This window comes from Nannobrachium achirus (genome assembly GCF_963921795.1).
Source record: "Nannobrachium achirus genome assembly, chromosome: 15".
Lineage (NCBI taxonomy): Eukaryota > Metazoa > Chordata > Actinopteri > Myctophiformes > Myctophidae > Nannobrachium > Nannobrachium achirus.
In genome coordinates, this window is record NC_137822.1 from 16,701,128 (window position 1) to 16,718,939 (window position 17,812).

The window sequence follows — 17,812 nt, forward strand, 5'->3', positions numbered from 1 at the left end:
GGCCTCGATTTAACAAAAGAGCACAGAGACAGACACAAATAGGCCAGTCAATCTAAGTAAAAAAAAAAAAGGGGCTATAGTCGGGGAGCCACAGGCCCCCAAAAAAAGAATAGGGTTTTAGCTGTGACGTCATGACAAACTTTTTATTTTACGGTAGTTGTTTCTGTTCATTTGGTCATTAAGGTACACAGAATGAGTAACTTATGACCCAACGGATCACAAAAACCCCTGAATGATCACTAAAATACAGTTAGCCAACATGTAATTAAATACCCCTCACCACTTCGACATACTGCTCCATGTATAGAGGTCTGGCCACTAACAGGCTGATGTCATCCAATACTGCAGCCCAGTTTAGCAGTTGGGCGGGGTTGACATTCCGATTCTGGACTGTTACATCGGTTGAAATCCAGTCGATGTGGTTGCGCTGCCCCGCTCGATATTCATAATCTTGGATTGTCACATTCACTTGTACCATTTCTATAAAAAGAAAGAAAATATCAGCAACACAACATCGGCTATCAAAGTGGTCCTTTAGGAACTAGGGGTGTAACTATTTATTTGAACATCGACACGATACACGGACGCTATTGGTTCATTCATGGCAATAGGATTAGAATAGAATAGGATATAGTAACTATTTAGCAAAGATATTAAATCTCTGTGAAAGAGATTACTGACATTTATCGATACACCAAGAGTAGCTATATGGAATGGAAAAGTAATTAGATCACTTTTTTCATTTTGCCTTTTAAAATAGCTAAATACAAAGCACAAATACTTATATTTCCTTTTGCATATCGATAAAGTAGATCATTGCAAATTAAAAAAGATTTTTCTATTCAGTTACTATATCGTTACACCCCCATTAGGAAACAAATGGACCCATTGGTACACTCCCGAGAGTTAAATTCACATTGCTTTTACAATATAAATTGGAGTCATAGAAATGGCATTAAATGTGCATCCGTAGCCTAATCCTAATGCATATATAATATTATGGATCAGAACTAGTGACCCACAAGGTGGCAGCCTCGAGAAAGAAATCCAAAATGCAACGGGAATACATAATTGCTCATAACAACCACACTAATGAAATACTGTCACCCTCCTAGATGAAAACCAGAAAAAGTACAAAACTATTGCACCACCTCTTTAAGTTAAAGGCAAGCACTATACTGACCTACAATGCCAAAATGCAATACAGAAACTTGGAAAAATGGGTAGTGTAACTAACTGGTCAGCCAATTGACACATCACAGTACTATGCGGAGGAAAACATCAATAACAAAAGAAAAACATAAGCCATAAAGAAAAGGGGGGGGAAGAAATAGTAGCTAAAAACAGGTTAGAATTGCGCTTAAGTGATTAATGCATGTTTTATAACATTAGAAATTATATCATAGGGCAGTCGTTCTCAACCTTTTCAGGCCGCGACCCCCAAAATCATCATATTTTAACTGAGGAACCCCACACCCTGACGAGTATTAAGATTTGACCCATTTATACATTTTGTATAACACGGTTATTGTGAAAATGGCATTTCCACATGCTTACGAGTCACAACGCAAGGCTTTGTGAGCAAGTAGATCGTCTATTTTCACAATTTCTGACTAATATTTGTATTAAAAAGTCATTAAATTGTCACTTTAGAAATGTGCATATACCCTCTATACACTTAATATTTATGTTGGTTTGTTTACTGTTGAGTGAGAAACCAAGGTTGCACATTAAGTTAATTTATTAGCAACATATGGACTAACACATGCCAACGAGTGTGCCGTCCGGTAGATATAAAGCTGTTTCGACGGATCGGTGAGCAACTTAAGGCATCTCCATACTTCGACAGAACCGAACTTTTCGGTTGAAAAATAAACTTTTTTATTTTTTATCTTTTCCGAAAAAAAAGCGTCGGATGTCCATACTTCGCTCCTGTTCGGAGGGTTGGCACGTTGGAAGTTGGAGGCGGTGGCACGTATTGTGGAGGTTATGTTATGGAGGAGGAGGAAGACGAGGAGGAAATGTTAGCGGAGGCAGAGAGGAGGAGGAGGATTTTGCCCTGCTTTGTGCGGCTGAGGAGGCGAGAACATCTAGCCTTCGGTGGTATGTCCGCCCGCGGCGCCCGCTAATCAGACTCTCGTTCAGGGGATGAGAGGGGCATGGACGAGGAGAAACATTTTGAAATAATGAGAATGTCTGCCAGTCGTTTTGACGACCTTCTCGTCCCTATGCGTCGTGTCGCGCCGCTCATTGAGCATGCACCGACACACAGTATAGTAGTTTTCGCGGGTCGCAAAGCAAAAATAAAAGCTAAAATGTACAGTAGCCTCGCGTCACCAGGCTTTCCAATGTACAGTAGGAGGAGGGGGGGGGGGGGGGTCCACCGACCAATCACGTTTGCCGTTTCACCGAACATGATTTCGGCGAGTGACAGCATCTCGTAGTGCAAATTTCAGAACTATTGTTCGGAGAAAAAGCATTCCATTACTTTCGAGGAATTAAAATTTATAGTTGAAAAGGACCTTTTGACCGAAAACGGCGGTTTCGGTCGAAGTATAGACAGGCCTTTATTGATATGTACATGTTTTGAGCGTAGTATGGACGTTGGGGCTCAACCAGCGAGAGCCAAAGACTCTGGCTTATAACTCCAGGAGAGACAAAACGTCCGAATATTAGCACCCTCTGCTGGAAGTTATAATTTATGGCTACGACTGATGCGGCGTGCGGTTGCCCCCTTTTAATCGCTTTTTCATGTTTGATTGATTGATTGATTGATTGAAGGCTTTATTAGAAGTTTGCATAGGAAAATGTACAGATTCATGACGGTACAGTTCGCTCTGGAGTGTACTTCGACCGAAAAAAGGTCCTTTTCGACCATAAAAGTATAATAAAAGTATATCCCTGGTGACTTCTGAGAAGCAGACCGAACGAGAGTTCGGAAATGTGCACGTCGGAAAATACAACTCACTGAACAAGTATAGGCCTAGTCACAGGCCTTAAACCCTGACGCAAAGCGCCCCGCATATATGGCATTTATTTTTGGGTTGAGAATTCCTTGTACCGGACCGTGTGGTCCTACGTTCCAAGTCTGACATAACGAGGGGTTGGAAGGCTCGTCCATGTAAGGAGAATAATTAGACTACTAGTATTCAATCGACGGGGGGCTATGTCCGATGTTACGCTCAGATAGTTAGCTAGCACACGTGGCGGCGTTTAGCAGTTAAGCTAGCAGAGTTAGCATTCAGAGAAAAGTAGCCTACACGCTAGTCCAATTGTCCAAACTACTTCTAAGTTCTGTAACACACTAAAAGTGGGCTTATGACGGCGTAATCTGTAGATGCAGTCCAAAACTTATCGAAAAGCGTTTCTCGTAACAGAAGTCTAGTATCCTGCCCTTGAAATGGAATTAAACTTACTTGATCTCAGTCAGTGATCTGTAGCAGCTTGACTGAAGGGATGGTATGGGGGATAAGACGGTGTGAGGTAGATATATGGTGGGCGTGCCCAGGCGGAACCTATCATTTACCGGCCAATAGGATTGTACGGGAAGGTATAGCCGTGATCAGAGCAGTATAATAGTATAATATACTATTATATATAGTATAGTATACTATACTATTATATAATGTAATATATAATAGTATAATCCATTCTAGGGCTCTGGCCGTGATGCTTCTAAGTTCCCGCCAGAGGGCGCTCAGTCACAATCTTTATTTAACAAGTCAATAACAAAAAGTAGTCTACTTTATTGCAATCCATATTGTAATTAAGTAATTAAACAATTAAAAGGAAGAGCCTTAGGCCCTATTGAGCATCGCAGCGAAAGTGGTTTACTGGTGCCACTTAAAAGCTCCCATTAATTTTCCCCAATGACTTTTACAAAAATATCTATAACAATTATGTTATGTTAAGCCTAGAATCAAGCCATCCAGGATTGCAGTGAATCATGAACATGAAACCTTTGTTTTTGCATATTATTCTTACTATACATATTTTGTGGGGTATCATACATTTTATACTGTTGGGTAGGGGTGGGCAATATAATCGATATGGCAATACATCGCGATAGTTTATTTGCCAATACTGTATCGATACTTCGGGCAGTAGTATCGCGATACTTTGAGGAAAATAAAATATGTTCCCATGCATAGGAACCAAAGGTGGAAGTTCGGTCCTGACACTCAGCTGCCTCTAGATGTTTCTGTACTATAGTAGCTACTTCCCCTTCAGTGAGTGAGGTCTCTCGATAAAATGGCTGCGAACGACAAAACAATGCGAACATTAGAGCAGCGCCTTTGGCTTTTAAAGCTGATATATCGCAATAGTATCGTATCGCAAAGATTTGCAATATATCCTGATACTACCCAAGTATCGTGATACGTATTGCATCGCGAGATTCTTGCCAATATCCACCCTTACTGTTGGGATGGAATGCCACTGAGATAATAACCTATTTGCTACAGGGTACAGAATGCAAATGGTAAATGTACTTGCATTATAAAAAGCTGACTTTGTTATCTGGTTATCATTATACAGAGTGTACAATCTATAAGTCTGTCCCTATTGTATCTTATATAAATCTTGGCCATGATCACTAATAAAGAAAACAAAAAGATGTGATAATGTGCTATGTTATGCATTCTGAAACTCAAATCCAAACGAGACAAGTAACAAACAGAAGTAAAACAGTTTATTGTATTTGCTCCACCAGAAGTGCTGGGGATCCCTTATCCAGGTGACCTGTTGAATATCAAAACCAAAAGAAATATCCCTGTATACAGGCACAAATACTGCATTGCTTTTTACAGAATAAATTATATCAAATTGTGACTCCATTATACAGCAGAGGTAAATAAAATGAAATAAAAGAGGGAAACATTCAGTTTCATTTTACAGAACTTTATGAGAGGTATACACATTTTTTTCCTTCTAGTTAAACTATGATACAGTGGGAGTAAAAATCTAACAACCAATTTGCTGCACAACAGCAAACACACTCCCAAACAATGTTTTCCCAAACATTTCTTATTTGTGTGTCTGTCTTTTGTTCCTGCATAACATTTTTTTCCTAAATCATATTCCATCATTGACCATTGTGCACAATATCCTCCCTGTCAGGTCCTTGTGTAAGGGGGCAATCTTACTGTTATGTTCAGAAATGACTGTTTTGTACCAGCTCAATACTCTAAACCATTTACCATTAAAGGAAATACATATACCACTGTTGTAAGGTCTTTTATATAAACCCAAATGTAAAAAGGAGACCTTTGTTGCCGGACAACGCCAGTTGGATTTTAACCAACAAACCATTAAAGGTTTTACTATAGGCCTTCGGTAGATTCCTCACAGCAATCTGGTTTTTGGTTTGCAACATAGGTCAAGACAGCAGCCAAAACTTGCCAGACAGATCGAGCTAGGGTGAATACACTATCAGGTATCATTTGAGATTGGATAAGAGGTGTTTCTAAATTGAGTGGTTCAATTAGCCTTCTCGACTGAATTTTCACTAAGCTCCATTCAAAGCACCACCATCGACACCTGAACTGCCAGTACGAGCAGAGTTGTTCGATTTGTCTTGGTTTGACAGCCATACATGTAGTCTGTTGGGTGCCTGTGCAGTATTGCTTTGATAAGACAACCAGGGATGGGTAGCCTGGAGGAACTGCTGCAGTTGAGCTGGATTATTTGGACACAATGGGTCATTATTGTAATTCCCCTCATTCATCAGTAGGAGAATTTTTTTCCACAATGCAAATGAAACTCCCTGTTTAGTTTGGAAAATATTTGATCCAATATTATATCCATCTTTAAGTTGGCTGCAAATGTTTTCTGACTAACTTGGGTCGATTAATGGGACTTTCCCTCCTTGGGTGCATACAGCGCCCGTAAAGTTTGTACCACTCCGTTTGTAAGTTTGTGTCCACTCGTCAAGGCTTTTTTCTTGTAGATTATGTCTGACTCCTTGATAGTATCCACCCAAGGCACCTTTTTGCGACCATCCCGCTTCTTTGCCTCAGCCCACGGGCCAGAGTAAGACCCAGCCATCCAGTGTATACTATAGCCAGTGCTGGTCTTCCTGATGACCCTCGCGATCTGTGGCTGCTCTTTGACCTTTGAGCAGCAGATGGCGATAACGTCCCTAGCCTCCACTTTTGCATTCATGTGACCTGATGCTTCTGGAGACTTTCCACCTTTTCTTGGATGACGCTGTAGAGATAATTGGCAGAGTTTTAGTACTGGTAGTCATTACAAGCATCCCTGCAAACTATTGCTCTCCACACAAAGGCCAGGAGCTGTAATCCACTGGTTCTCGGGTCCAGGGACCACCAGGGGCCCAAATGGACCCTTGACGGTCTGTCATTCTTGAGAGTATACAAATGGAACCAAGCGGATCCTGACGGGTCCATTTGGTTCTATAAGTACACGTTCAGAGTTAAAGGGCAAGTTCACCTCTGGGACAACCAGATCTTATTTTATTGTTGTTTGGGACAAGATCAACACAATCCTGAGTTATTTTTTGTGTTCAATCTGTGTTTTGAGATATTTTAGTATTTCAGCATGAATTATGATGCATTTTATGATGCAAAATGAGAGTGTGCTCAAGGATACGTGACAGTGCAGTGAAGCTGCCACAGGTCCTCCTGGTGGTTTAGGACGTAGAGCAGGCCGAAGGTGAACACACCCACCATGTGCACCGTGAGGGAGAGCAGAAACAGGAAAAAGTAGCGATAGTTTCTCCTCCCAATGCAGTACCCAGGGACAGTGATGGTCAAAGTCCTGCAAAGAGAAAAGATACAATAGCTACCAGTGTTGATTTCGTTGACTAAAACTACAGTATGACGAAAAACATTCGTCGACTACCTTTTTTCACCGACAAAAACTAAACAGAAACTAAATAAAAACTAATAGATATGATAAACTAAAACTATGACTAAATTGACAATTTTGTCAACAAATGAAAACGAGACTAAAATGTCACGGACTAATGTCACGGACTATTGGAGAAGAGATCCAGTAGAACTGACAAGTAATTTTATGTTTGGTTGCACTCGGGTGTTGCACTCTGAAAAATAGCAGATCTACAAGCTGTGAGCTTGTAGATCTGCTATTTTCAGAGTGCAACCAAGTGTGTAAAATCAGCCATTACGACACCATCAATGCCCGCCAAAAATGTTTTGTCGACAAAATCAATTGTACATTTAGTAGACTAAAATATTATGATATGATCGACTAAAACTAGACTAAAACTAAAACATTTCAGGTGACTAAAATATGACTAAAACTAAATCGCATTTTATTCAAAAGACTGGAAGCTTTCACTGGGATTGAGTGGTTATTAATGCAAGCAAAAATGTTTTGGAGGATTAATTATTTTTCTAATATGCTTTGTCTGCAAAGCGTTAGCTTGAGCATATAGATCTGCTATTTGTGGTGCGTGACACCGTCGTACAATGGCACATACATTACGCACATACACTAAGCCTTCATTCATCCATTCCCCACACACATTTCTACCTATATTCCATTCCACAGCCATTTTCTTTCCTTTCAACTATCTATGCCTTACCAATTACATGCACACGCAACCTAGAAATAGAAACAGAAGGTCCCAGATTCAATACCTGGCCTCGGCTATGTGTCGAGGTGTCCACAGCAGGACACTTAGGGCCCTATATTTGCCAGTGCCTCACCACTTATCCCTAAACTTCTTTTTACTATTTTGAAAAACATTTTAAAATACTTCAATTAGCCGCTCTACATCGTCACGTTGTGAGCTTGTAGATTGGCTATTTGAACTATTTAGGAATATTTTTCTAAATAGTAAAAAGTGGCAAAAGGGTTTAGGGATAAGGAGTAAGGCACTAATGAAAGTAAAAATAATCAAAATCTATAAAGTAACCGGTGACAAAAGTTTTCAAATAACTATAGCGGGGTCAGAGTACAATATTTGTCTCTGAGATGTAGTGGAGTAAAACTACGGACAACTGGGAAATACTAACACAAGTACAGTACTTAAACGATGACTTCACCACTTTTCAACCTATCTTCATATAATTGGTACTCACTAATGTTCACGATAAAATTGCACAATTTCTTTTTACTCGGCCTGTTTCTCTTGGGAGAGCTGTGAGAGCTGGCAGTTCAAAAACCTGTCTGCCAGTGCAGTTAAGGCATTCACCAAATATTCGAATATTCAAATATCAAAGTCACTATTCGACGTTGTTCACCAAAGTCGAATATTCGCTTACATTATTTTATGGTTTTCTCTTTAAAAATATATATAGTTTATAACACTTGGCTAGATAGGAAGTCATATAAGAATGAGTTGTCAATGCCCCTGGTGGATGAATTTGTTAGTGCTTTATACCAGGGGTTCTCAAACCTTTTTAGGCCGTGACCCCGAAAATAAACATATTTGAACTGGGGACCCCCACCCTGAAAAGCACTTGGAATTGTAGGTATTACATTTAATGTGACTCGTTTCCGCAGATAAATATTAAAGCTGATCTACATGCTCACAACGCCTCGCAACGCGAGGCGTTGTGAGCATGTAGATCGGCTATTTTCACAACGTTCGCCTCTTGCTTACTTAATATTTGACAGTTTGGCCAGTCGTGTCGAATATCCGACTATTCAAATACTTTGAGGTCGAATAATTAGAATACTAAAAATCACTATTCGTGAATGCCCTAGTGCCAGTGACATCATCGCTAGGAAGATATCTTTCCCCATTGATGATGTCCAGGGGCGTCAATTGTGTATGGCAGGGATATAAAGCTGCCATACCCTGGGCCCAGGGGGGAACATAAAAGTTACTTTTAAATATAAATCCATGAATGTCTCTTTGTCTATCTGTTCTGGTTATTATGTTGTTTAATTACAGTAAAATAACTACAAATGCAAAGTTTTACAAAATGGTCACTTTAACAAGGTATTATAATGATATTCTCCACACTTGTATTCTCCCCATCTTGACAAAATGGTACAGGTGCAATTCATTATTGTTAATTGTGGCACGTTTACTATAGCCAATGCCAAGTTTATCTGCACTTGAACAACCGTTCCGGCTGCCATATCCAGCCCAAGAAACCCTAGAAACGGGCGGGAAAATGTAATGTACTTCTTAAAATAAATGTATCATGCCTGTTGCCTAAGGTATGGCAACATGGCTGGTGTTTTGCAGCAAGACACCAGTCACGTTGACATACCTTAGCTTTTTCTGAACTGACGCCAATGTGACTGATGATGTCACTGGCACTGACAGGTTTCTGAACTGCTCACAGCCCTCCTGTGAGACACAGACCAAGTAGGAAAACAATTGTGCTGTTTTTATCATGCACACTTGTGAGGACCAATTTTATGAAGATGATGAAATTGTCCTCCAAGTAAATTTACATAGTCCAGCCAGGGGAGTCGCACCAAATTCTGGGCCTTGGGTACAAGGATTCACTGCGGGCCCCCCATGAATGTTCTTCATGGGGGAGGGGGTTTAACCCATTTAGACTGGGAACGCATTATTACGCGTTATTTTGTGCTTTAACTATTGAAAGTGCAGCGCTGTGAGCTTGTATATCTGCTATTTTTCAATAGCTAAAGTATAAAATAATTAAGGCCCCTCCACCTTGGTAACTTAGTCCCACTTTCCCCCCCCTTGTGACGCCCCTGAGTCCACCCCTCCCTCCTCTCACCTCCACACAGTGGTCACAGACGCTGCAGTGGGAGCAGCGCGGGGGTCTGTAGAAATGGCAGGAGGCGCACCACTTCATCCGCACCTGGACCCCCCGCACCTCCACGTTCTTGTACAGCGGAGCGCGGAAGTCGTCGTCCTTGTCCTCGTCCTCGTTGGCTGCAAGCAACACACCAGCGGTGGGAAAAGTTACTTGCGGTAAGTAAAAGTATCAATACCGCAATGTAGATAGATACTGCTGTATACTCAGTTACCAGTAAAATGAATTCAAAATGTATAGCGTATAAGTACGAAAGTATAGGCATCAAAATGTACTTGCCCTAACCCTAACCCTAACCAAAGTACCAAGAGTAAAAATACCCGTTAAGCAGAATGTCCCCATTTCAGGTTTTCAAATGTAAAAAAAAAATCTTTTTGAAATAGCTGATCTACGGTAGATACAGTTATTTTCAAATGGACATAATGTATAGGGTGGAATTATAATCAATTTACAAAGATATAGTAACTAAAATATATCCTTTGCCAAAAATCACTGTATTTGATTTATTGTTCCCTCATAGTTCCTTACATTACTTATTGTGTGGAGTGTGGGGTAACGCTTATAAAACAAATACCAATCCTATCTATATATTGCAGAAGAGAGCTATAAGAATAATAAATAGATCTGATTATTATGATTCGACAAATAAACTCTTTATTAAATATAATATTTTAAAATGCTATGACCTAGTAAACCAGAAAACAGTTTTGATAGCCTATAAAGCACGAAATAATTCACTTCCATGCAGCATTCAGAGACTGTTCCAAATTAAAGAGACCAAATATGAGCTGAGGGGTAAACTTAACTTTGAAATGACGACACCAAGAACTAATATCAAGAAGAAATGTACATCAGTCAGGGCACAGGAAATATGGAATAGTTGTGAAAACGACCTAAAAATGTGCAGTTCATTGTACCAGTTCAAGAAAACTTTTAAAAATAATATAGTAAATACATATAAAACGTTGAATTTATAAAATACTTGTTCAAGTTGGATATGCATAACATTCTTTTCTTTTTATACATATTATATATATATATATATATATATATATATATATTTTTTTTTTTTTTATATATTTAGTTTTGTCCTTGTATTGTTTGTTTTGAAAGTATCAGATATTTCGTTTCTGATGTAAGATGAAGAGACATAAAGGGTAGGCACCATAAGCTGCGGCTTCAGCCTAAATTCTTTTCGGCAACATTGTTGCGTATTTATTTTAAATTGTTATTGTTTTAAATGTTTCTTTTTAAACATTGTATTTTGAAAACCGAAATAAAATTATACCATACCAAAAAGTGTTCAAATACAAGTAGTGGAGTAAAAGCACAAAAATTAGGATCTGAGATATAGTGGAGTAGAAGTAAAAGTACAAATACCTAAAAATGTTCCTTAAAGGGGGCGTGACACGGCCAAAACAGATAATTATGGCTATCAAATTAGCCAATTTTTTTAATGATGTCATGTACCTCCATGTTAAATGACCCAATCAAATTAATGTATTGTAGTTACTGTACTGAAAGTAGCCAATCGCTGGAGCGAGTTTTCGCGCCGACATGCCCAGGCCGTGTCAGTTAGTAGTGAATCCACCTGGGCATGTCGGCCCGCCTCCTTTTCAGACTGTTTGAAGGAACACCATGTGACCTACTGTATCATAATGTTACATTTCGTCCGGTGTCGCCACTCCTTTAAGTACACTACTTGAGTAAATGTAATTAGTTACCACTGCAACACTCACGCACGCACGCACGCACAAATGTGAAATACCTAACAGCTACTAATAACCTTGACAGGAAGCATGTGACAACATAAAGTGAGTCTTCCTACAGTACGCACCCATTGGGAGGACACCTGCATCCATGAAGGTTGCCATGGTGAAGTTGGCCAGGACAAACAGGAAGAGGATGGCACAGCATGGCGGCACACCGGGAGAGATGGTCACAGCAACCCACGGACACCTGAACACACACACACACACACACACACACACACACACACACACACACACACACACACACACACACACACACACACACACACACACACACAGTATATCGTCACTGTCGGGCAGAAACCTCGTTTCTCCAAGTATCAAAGTTTTTTTCTTTGTCGGGTTTCCACCCAACGACAACGTTATATTGTCATTGTCAGGCAGACACAGTGTAGTGTAACGTACTGTATGTCCAAAACAGTTGCTTTTCGGGAAATGGAAAAACATAACCTGTGTTCAATGTAGTTTAGTTTATTTAGTTAAAACCTCTTGTCAATACATAGGCAGACTTAATCAGTTTCACGATCATCACTTTTTCCAAAATAGACGACCTACTAAGCTCACTACGCGTTGCACCGTATGGAACCATTCTGAGAAACTATTTACTGCACCTTAATTCAAAGTATTCTGTACAGAACTTAAGGTCCTTAAAGGGGAGGACCACCCATTTTCAATATTGAACTATGTCATTAATATACCTTAGAGGAGTTGTGTGGAAATAGAAAATAAGTTCCCCCTCTTCTGTGTTGCCTAGAACTGGAGGATTGATTTGGGGGTTTGTATTGCAAATTACAACTTGATGACATCACACATTGTACTTTACAATACAAACCCCAAAATCAGTCCTCCAGTTCTAGGCAACACAGAAGAGGGGGAACTTTTTTTTTATTTCCACAAAACTCCTCTAAGGTATATTAATGACATAGTTCAATATTGAAAATGCGTGGTCTTCCCCTTTAATACCCTGTACACATTTACACTGTATGTTGGTTTGTTTACTGTTGAATGAGAAAACAATGTTGCACATTCATTTAGGGACCCCACTAGAGGTCCCGAACCACAGTTTGGGAACCACTAGTCTAGAAGAGGGCCTGTGCTTGCGTGCATGTGTTGAGAGCTAATTTCAGAAACTGCTGCACTGGTCAGTGCCACATTTCTTGTGCACAGTTCTTTTTTTACCTCGGTAAATGTGAAGTTTTTTAGGACAATGTTCATGGCTTAATCAATTTCATCTGGAGTGAGTGTGAGTAATAATGACACCAAGACCAAAAGACACGCATGTGGACATAATCCTTACAGTGCCCAAGTGGAGTTGAAATGCAGGTGCCAGAGAATGGCTGCCCCAGGCCATTCTTATAATTAAAAAATGTTTTAATTGATTTACAGTAATATAAGGTTATACTATATAATACTAGTCTCTGAATTTTTCTAATTCAGAGACTATGTTTTTGCCCCTGTCCGTCCGAGTGTGTGTGTGTGTGTGTGTGTGTGTGTGTGTGTGTGTGTGTGTGTGTGTGTGTGTGTGTGTGACAGTCTGTCAGAAGCTAATATTAGGCACATTTGGACAGATCGGCATGAAACTTTGCACGCACACTCCCTGTACTGGAGGCCAAAGCAGAACCTCTGCTGCAGATTTTTTACATGGGCCTGTTAGCGGTACCAGGAAGCCAATTTTAGCAAAACTTTTATATACCGCATTACTCCTGCAGATTTTGTCCAAACATCATGCAAATCGGTACACAATATTATCTCAATGGTCAAGTGATCAAGACTGGCCAATAACTCTAATATTGCTGACTCTCTGATATTTTAATATTTTCTTCCTAATACAATAGATTCCTTGGATTCTCACTCTCCATATTGGCCCCGGACAGATTAAATTTTCTGCAATTTTGCGTTTTCTTCAAACCACACTTTCTTTTACAGATTTTGTCCAAAACTCACACAAACTGGTACACATTATACTGTAGATAGATTCAAATATGTTCCAAATGGCTATGACTGCCTTCAAAAGTTTGCAGGTCCTGTGTACTGTAGGCAATCCAGCCTGGCACAGACCTGTGCTCTAATTAGGAGCACACTTTTCTAGTTTGTAAAGTTTTAATTAACATGCATAATGGATGGTTGGAAGAAACATTATTTGAATCATTTACAATTATTATTACAGATCAATTCTTGTAGTGTGCTAGAATCAGAGATGCGTATTGTAAGTGTTATCAATTAAAAGGTTGTTCTTGCTCCTCAGACTATGAGGAGCAGACGATGCCCTGCTTGCCTTGTTTGCCAGAAATCTTTTTGTCAGTGTGACCTCAAAGCTTAGAAAACCATTATATCTTTACCCCAACTAAGTTGCTGAGTGTGGAACAAAAACTGCTGAATTAAACAGAGTATGATTATATCTCTATAGTGTGAGATTAGAGGGTGAAGCAATGTAATCAGGTTATAGTGGTGGATGGGCGAGGGGGGTTCACTGGATTAAATTTAATGGCATTTGATTGAACGTTGCATTCTTAACCTATACTGTATATTCGGGGACCTTTTTTTTAGCATGGCACTGAAATACAACAGTAGAGAAAATGATTAAATGTTTTATTGTTTAGTATCTTTTACATCTTTTACATGAATAGTTATTATCCTGGAATGCGGACAGTGTTAAAAGAGCAGATATACAAGCTCACAGCGCGGCAACGAGTGCCGCGCTGTGAGCTTTTAGATCTGCTATTTTTCTGCTAGTCTTTGAATATGTTTGACCCGATTCTATAAATGTCTTCTAAATCCACCAATGAAAAACAAAACGATATGTATTTGGCCACGGACCCCCATCTCAAAATATTTAGTTCCAGGGACCCCCAGAAGCAAAACTTGAGTAACAAATGTTCGCTTTAAATATTCAAAGATTTGCACACTTTTTCCACAACTTTTCAAAAATAGCAGATCTACAAGCTCGCAGTGTGGCACTTGGTGCCGCGCTGTGAGCTTGTATATCTGCTATTTTTCAATAGCTTTAAGTACCAGTAAGACTCCCTAATCGGGAGATAAGCGACCGTAGGTGGCTTTGCAAGAATCGGCCTGATGGTGGCGCTAGAAGAGGGCCATGTGAGAAATGAGGGGTGGGGTCTGCGCGGCGCCGAGGCGGACGAATAGGTACCGGCCCCGGCTCTCCCGGTCGCTCCTAGCCGGAGTTACGGCATTTTATGTGAGCTGCAGTGTAGGGGGTCCTCCACTGGGGGCACCACCACTTTTGCATCCGTTCTGGAGCACCAGGAGTCGGTGGTCCCCGGGAATTCCCCGTGAGCAGCCCCGTTGGGGTGGTCATTTGGTCATTTTTGCACATTTGGTTTTTTTTTTACATCTGGGGGTCCCCCAGGGAGCTGGGGGTCCCTGTAGCTCCGGGGGTCCTTGGAGGTTGTAGTTTGGCAGGTAAGGAGTGTGTGTGCAAAATGTGGCATGGATGGGGGCAACGGTTGTGGAGATATGAGCAGGGGAAAAGTGTGACGTGTGATGTGTCACTCACGGAGGGACATTTTTGTACACCTGGGGGTCCCCCAGGGACCTGGGGGTCCCTGGAGCTCCGGGGGTCCTTGGAGGTTGTAGTTTGGCAGGTAAGGAGTGTGTGTGCAAAATGTGGCATGGATGGGGGCAACGGTTGTGGAGATATGAGCAGGGCAAAAGTGTGACTCACTGACTCACTCACTGACAGACAGACAGCCTGTGGAGGTTTTGGTAGTAAATGCGACCTACGGTCGCAATAAGGGTTAAACAGACACTGATACTGTAGTCCCCAAAACCCCAAGCAGGTTCTGGGTTGTGGGGGAGGGGCACCCCCCAGAGGAATGCCTGGCGATGCCATGCCAGCTGCAAACCCAGTAATCCCTGGATTATCAACTCTGGATTACAGACCACTCTGCCAGCCCGTTATTGCGGAATCCTCCCATTAGATGCCACACACACAGACAGAGAGCATAGAGTCAGGGCTCACCATACATCACATATCACTCTGTACTACAATAGGACAATAAGTACCATCAATGGTATACTGGTTGGTTACCTATACCTTCACTATCATTGACACCTAGGTGTCAGCGATAATGGCTGTCAAATTAGATTTTACATTGAAATGTCAAATGGTGGTGTAATGATGCAGCTAATGAATAAACAGCCTATGTATGTTACACATAGAGCAGTTGTAAAAGACACAAAACAACAATTCAGTGATAGTAAAATATATATTGGTAGAATGTATAACATGGGTTGAGTTTCCTCATGAAAGAGTGATGGAAATATAATATGCTTTTCATCACGATTCTGAGCAAATCTATAAATTCCAACAAACATAACATATCAAACATATAATTTTGCGAATGTCTGTCTGTCTGAGTGAGTGTCTGTCTGTCTGAGTGAGTGTCTGTCTGTATGTCACAGCGTTTCTCCTCAGTGGCTGGAGCAATTGATCTGAAATCGCATCACCATTAGCATATGAACACACCTGACATAACTGTGAAGCCTGTTTGTCACTTTCACAAATCATATGCTGTATATTAGCATTTTTATGGTGTATCTATATCTATTCTGCATCTAGCATGAGGCATATCTATTCTGCATCTAGCATGAGGCAACATGTTTAACCAGCTGTGTGTGTGTGTGTGTGTGTGTGTGTGTGTGTGTGTGTGTGTGTGTGTGTGTGTGTGTGTGTGTGTGTGTGTGTGTGTGTGTGTGCAGGCGGGTGGGCGGTTGTCTGGCCCTGTTACAGATGTTGTCCAAAAATCATGCAGATCGGTACACAGTATCTCTATAGCCATTAAACGAAACGGGTATTTCTTACATTGATGCTCCTACATATTATCATGCAAGCACCAGTTAAAGTTACTTTCCATCCCTCATATAGTGTGTGCACAGTGCACACCCCATAACCCACACACTGCACATCATTTCGGAGCTCATATCATTGAACGGGTAAGGGCTATTCATCAAATTAGTCAAATTATAAGACAGCTTTAGAAATGCATTGGGGTTCATATACTGTATGTAGATTAAGGGGCACATAATACGATCACCCCATAAAGCTTACATGGAGGATTTGTATTCAAGTCCTTTTCACTTGTGACGGCCCTGCCCCTCTGCCTTTACTGTTGGCTTGCTGGCAGCACCGGTGACTAGGCCAGAGAGGGGCAGACCGTCAGGCCAATTTGGCACACCTGTGGTCGGGTGTGGTTGAGCAGTATTTAAGGAGCTCTCATGCTCAGCTCACATCAGCTCTTTTGACTCCTTGGCTGCAGGTTGCCTCTTACACCTTTTATACAACACACACACAGCACACTCCAAACATCCATACACTGCAGACATGACTGATTACTGACTTGTTCACACCTCATACCTAGTTTATGTTTGATTATTGTTTTTAGTTATTTAATTTAGAATAATAAATACCATTTAAACGTTTTACTTGTGTGTGGACTCCCTGTTTTTGTTGTGCAACTCCCTAGTGCATGACAAATGGGGGCTCGTCCAAAAGCTTTGTTTGGTTTGGTTAATTGAACGTTTACTGTAGTTTTGTCAGTTTGAAATTTCTTTGAAACTGTCTTTGTTTATTGGGAGTTCCTCACACAAGTTTGTTTTGATCAGTCATTCAAGAGCATTTTGGCCCCACTGAGACTACAGAGTTAGGTAAGTGTTGGAATGTGAATACAAGGGGTAGTATATTTGTTTATATGGAACAGATCCCTAAGTGGCCGGTACCGTTAGGGTGCTGGTTATTTTGTTGATTTTGTTATTTTCCCTTAGTGGTGATTTTGGTTAGCGGCGGATCTCGGGAGTCACAATAGGTGACGAGGGGACCAATCCTCATGCCCGGGGGCCGAACGCAGGTTAAGGTAGGTAGTTAAGAATATTAGAAGTAGGGAGGGGTTTGTTCCAAATTTTGTTAAATCTCAGCACTGCACCTTGTACTTCACAGCCCCAACACTTGCATTTTTGGTTAGGGTTTTTGTAGTCTGCACAAGTGAGTTCAGTCATTGGTACTGAATTTCTTTTAAACTGTCAGTGGATTTGGTAAGTAGAGTTAAGGAAGTGGATTAAGGATTAAGGTTTTGTATTGGCTCAGGTGAATTATGATTTGGTACATGTGGATTTCAGTTCGTCCTAAGGCATTTGAGTTGGGACCTCATAGGTTTTAAAGCCAGAACTGTGCATATTTGGGGAATTCAGGAATTTGGAAACTTCATTTGGCCGAATTGGCCCAAACACTGCTTTTCAGGTTGCAGGTGTTGCGGGTGACCCAGGCGTGGCTTTTCAGATTGCATGCGCTTTGGGTTG

The 17,812-nt window shown here is 40.8% G+C and overlaps 1 pseudogene across 1 annotated transcript in view; it reads right to left on the reverse strand.

Moving 5' to 3' along the window:
- Positions 1 to 5,847: 5,847 nt before the first annotated feature.
- Positions 5,848 to 17,812, reverse strand: part of LOC308299640 (palmitoyltransferase ZDHHC8-like) — a 64,471-nt pseudogene continuing 52,506 nt past the window's right edge. Inside the window, exons 3-6 of the transcript XR_013963376.1 lie at positions 11,566 to 11,687; positions 9,690 to 9,847; positions 6,687 to 6,777; positions 5,848 to 6,207 (exon numbers count right to left, since the gene is read on the reverse strand). The product of XR_013963376.1 is annotated as a palmitoyltransferase ZDHHC8-like (transcript). The remainder of the gene's footprint in view (positions 6,208 to 6,686; positions 6,778 to 9,689; positions 9,848 to 11,565; positions 11,688 to 17,812) is intronic.